Source organism: Hibiscus syriacus, unplaced genomic scaffold (assembly GCF_006381635.1).
Source record: "Hibiscus syriacus cultivar Baekdansim isolate YM2019G1 unplaced genomic scaffold, ASM638163v2 tig00111027_pilon, whole genome shotgun sequence".
NCBI classification, from domain to species: domain Eukaryota; kingdom Viridiplantae; phylum Streptophyta; class Magnoliopsida; order Malvales; family Malvaceae; genus Hibiscus; species Hibiscus syriacus.
Window position 1 is genome coordinate 4,495,380 of NW_024062960.1, and position 5,017 is coordinate 4,500,396.

Consider the following 5,017-nt stretch of genomic DNA (forward strand, 5'->3'; position numbering starts at 1 on the left):
TAATGTGTTTCTACTCCCTACAAAGAACATTATAGAAGAAAATGTGATCAGTATCACATTTGTCTTTACCCGAGATGATATCAAGATCAGTTAGTGTCTCCTATTCAATTCGACACCAGCATATCTTGCGGATTTGACTAATATTTTTGTCATACCAACATTACACTTGAATCCCCACTAAGTTTTGTTCTCAAGTGGTCTTGTGACGTTATTCAAAAGCTTTGAACATTAGGCAAAGAGCTTACATGATTGAAAAATATTGGCAGAAGCCACAGTAAAGGATGAATGTGTTGTCAAATGTTTTATGAACATCTGATCAGAAACCACAATAAAGGATGAATGCACTGTCAAATGTGTTACAAACCTGCTATTCTGATGCTGAACCAATGTTATGATCATATGGTTTCCATTTATTGATCCAAGATGAAGTTTGTCTTCTTCAACCCCAAGATTAGAAGTGAGATATAATGAAGATTTCTGTCCAATGAAAGTTGAAATTTTAAACAAGAAACTAATGGGGTCAACTAAGGTTGAACTACAGGTTGTTGTTAAGCATCTCGACATGATATTAGTCCAAGTTGCCTTATTCGAGATCTGATTATATGTGGAGACATGAAAGGAATTGGAATAAATCCTCCTTGTGATATGTTTCAAGAGTCAAATCAGATCAGACTCTACTCTCCTAATTAATCCCTGCTGAGTCAGGCATATCTACATCTACACTCTTCAAAGATGATAGATTCTCTTTTTAAAGATGACAGATTCTCTTTTCAAAGATGAAAACTTTATGGGATTTCTACACAAGTCCAAACAAATAAAGTTGGTTTTATCCAAAACAAAATGAGGCATCAAGGTCATAGTTTTGACTACGACAAGAGTTCCACAAGTGAAACATTTCTTCTAAGACTTTCATGAAGCAAAGAAGACAGCAAAGATATAAGTTGATCAGATGATTCTGCATGAATGCAAGCTTGATAACATAAGTTGCTACACTGATATCCAGAGGTAACCCTGGCAATAAATGATGAAGTGAAGGAAGACCAAGTTCACCACTTTGAAGTCAAATGAAGATTGCATCAACATTCATGCATTCATAAGAATATCATTTACACAATAGACAATGCATTACATTGATACATCTGAGTGCATTCAAACATGAAGTTTTACAGATCTTCGGAAGAACAAGAAGATTCATGGTAAGAAATACCTTACAAGAAGAAGGTATTCAAAACCGCAAATACAAGAATCATACAAACATCTGAAGAAGTGATAGATGCAATCCACAAGAATGAAAATTATCTTGAGATTAGGGCATGTTACCCAATCAATATGTTATTTTGAAACATAATGAGAAAACGATTTTCATAGTTTCTCATTTTATCTTTTCTAAAATGAAATTGTTGAAAAGTAAGAAAACGATTTTCTTAGTTTTTTTCTTAGTAAACTATTTCTCACATCTGTAAGTCCTTCAGTGCATGATGTTTCCAAAAAGCCTTCGGGAGCTTTTTGATGTTTTCAAAGCCTTCGGGTCATCTGTAAGTCCTCCAGTGCATGATGTTTCCAAAAAAGCCTTCGGGAGCTTTTTGATGTTTCAAAGCCTTCGGGTCATCTGTAAGTCCTCCAGTGCATGATGTTTCCAAAAAGCCTTCGGGAGCTTTTTGATGTTTTCAAAGCCTTCGGGTCATCTGTAAGTCCTTCAGTGCATGATGTTTCCAAAAAAGCCTTCGGGAGCTTTTTGATGTTTTCAAAGCCTTCGGGTCATCTGTAAGTCCTCCAGTGCATGATGTTTCCAAAAAGCCTTCGGGAGCTTTTTGATGTTTTCAAAGCCTTCGGGTCATCTGTAAGTCCTTCAGTGCATGATGTTTCCAAAAAAGCCTTCGGGAGCTTTTTGATGTTTTCAAAGCCTTCGGGTCATCTATAAGTCCTCCAGTGCATGATGTTTCCAAAAAGCCTTCGGGAGCTTTTTGATGTTTTCAAAGCCTTCGGGTCATCTGTAAGTCCTTCAGTGCATGATGTTTCCAAAAAAGCCTTCAGGAGCTTTTTGATATTTTCAAAGCCTTCGGGTCATCTGTAAGTCCTTCAGTGCATGATGTTTCCAAAAAGCCTTCGGGAGCTTTTTGATGTTTACAAAAGCCTTAGGGTCATCTGTAAGTCCTTCAGTGCATGATGTTTCCAAAAAGCCTTCGGGAGCTTTTTGATGTTTTCAAAGCCTTCGGGTCATCTGTAAGTCCTTCAGTGCATGATGTTTTCAACATTTCCATCCTGCTCAAACAAAAGCCAAATGAAAAAATTATTGTCTTTTTCGTCTTTGCTCTATTCTTGTTAACACAAGGATGAGCAAAGAGGGGCAGCTGTAGAAATCAATTTTTTCATTTTAAATTATTATTATTAAAATTATTATTATTATTATTATTATTATTATTATTATTAGTAATATTATTTATTATTTAAATATTACAAAGCCCAAATCACAGCCCAATTACATTCAAATCCCAAACCCAAATGGAAACCCTGAATCAATTTGGGGTTTCAGCTAGGGTTTTCAAACCCTAGCCCCCAGCCGCCGTCAACATCATCAGCCGTTGGATCTGGCAAGATCCAACGGCTCAAAAGGGTTCCAGATGGAAAACCCTAGGGTTTCTAACCCTAGCAGCCAGCCGTTTCCAGATGCGGCGCCACCCCTGAAGCCACCCCGACGACCGACTCTCTGATGCCAGATGGTCCAACCAGTTGCTGCCGACGCTGCTGCTTCCACGACGCCGACCTCATCGAGCTTTCCAGAAGCCAGCTGCCTCACCAAATCAGTGCTCTATGGTGAGTCACCGCCATAGCTTGGTGACTCACCAAAGATGCTAGATCGGACCGGTCCGAGGAGTACACTGTGGTGGCTATAAAAGCCACCACTGAACCTGCAAAAAAAAAAAAAGGAGAGCAAGGATAGAGAGCAACGGAGAACACGAGAGAAACGAGAGATCCAGCAAAGAAAAAAAAAGGGAAGACAGAAAGCTACCAACGAACCCACAACCAACATAAAACCAAAACAGAAAACAAAGAAAGAAGAAAGAAACTTACCCTTGGAGCCTTGACCACCGTCGGAAGCACTAAACATCGCCGGAGAACAGAAAATACCGAAGGTATTTTCGTAGATTTACTCCGATTAGGAGTCTTTTAGGGAAAACAAAGACCGGAATCGGTCTTAGGGCGTTTAGATCTACGCTTTGGGGGTGTTTTTGGTGAATTCCGACCACCGTTACGGTGGCCGGTGGCGGTGGCCGGCGGCGGAATACGGTGGCCTATGGCTGCCGGTTTCCCTCCGGCGAGGGAAACTAGAGAGAAACCAGAGAGAACTCTGGTTCTCTCGTTTTGAGAGAGAATGGAAATAGGCAAATGAGAAGCTTGGCCCTTCGGGCCAGGCGTTTAGGGTATTTAAAACCCTCCCCAAACGACGTCGTTCTGGGGAGGGTATATGTGTAATTTCCATTATGGGTAAACCCTTTCCGCAGTCACTCCGAGTTTGTAACATTACAAATTAGTCACTAAAAGCAAGTTTTAATTCTTTTAATTATGTCATTCAATTTTATTTTATTACATTTTAGTCATTATCAGTTTATATATATATATATAGGGTAAATAACTGATTTAGTACCTTATAATTTTATTAATATTTATTTTAATCCGATTAATTAAATAAGGCTAAATTACATTTTTAGCACTTAAAGTTTTTATTTATTCGAGATAGAGCCTTTAAACTTTGATAAATTTTATTTTAATCACTGATTAATTAATTAAGAATTAATTACACTATTAGTAATTTTATTTTATGATGATTCAAGTTATGTTCATTATTTTAAATAATTTTACATTTATTATTATTTTATTTATTTATAGTCATTGTTTAGTTATTTTTTTTACTTAATTTTTATTATTTTAATATATTTTAAATCATTACTTTAATTATTGTTTTACTATATTATAAATATATATATTATTTATTTAATAATGTTTATTTATTTTCCATATTAAAGAAAAGGGCAGTCTTAATACAACTGGATGTCCTATTTTGGTATTTTAAAACTAATTATTATAAAAATTATAATTTAGTTTTATTACGTTTTTATTTATTAATATAGAAGGAAAGAGCTGTCTTAAGGTACCTAGAAGCCCTTTTCTGATATTTCTAAATAAATAAATATCTTATTTATATATTAATATATTTTCTTAAAATTATAAATTTGAAATTAAAGGATTATGAATTAAATATATTTGAAATTTTTTTCTTCTAATAATAGAGACAATTTATAGTTAATAAAGTACCAATTTTGGGCGTTGTAGGGGTGCTAATCCTTCCCTAAACGTAACCGACCACGAATCCCTTTTTATTATTAAAAAGAATGAATTTTTGGTTATAAACGCAGATCAGTTCATTTTTTTATTGGTGTTTTCTTAAAACTCTTTTAAAAAAAAAAATTTAGGTATTCGACCTACCTGACCTAAAAGGCCGATGGCGACTCACAAATTATTTTCAAAACCATTTATTCACATAAATTTTCCCACCAAATTTAAAATTTTTGTGCCCGGACGAAAACCGGTTACGACAACTAGCATTTGGAACATAGGGATAATCTACAGTTTCATTTTCATTATATAACCCGTCATCATCTAATCCAAAATGTGAAGCTATAATCATGGAGTCAATATTAATATATTGGCCTAAAAGATATGATCTAATGGCTATAGTCCCACATTGAGTTTCGTTTTGAATACATACCGCATTGAAATAGAAAATGCGGACTAACTGTTGATAAACGATAGGTTTGAGCTGAAACATTTTATCAAACTTCCAAGCTTTAAGAATCGGAAGGTATTCAAAGTTAATATCTATCATAGCTTGAAGAGAAAGAATACGCTCTTCTCGTATTCTATAAGTTTGAAAAGAATTTTTGTACCTAGAGTACAATTCGTCTCTACGACGCTCAGTCATGTTAAAACAAGATCCTAATAGAGATGAAGGTGGAGG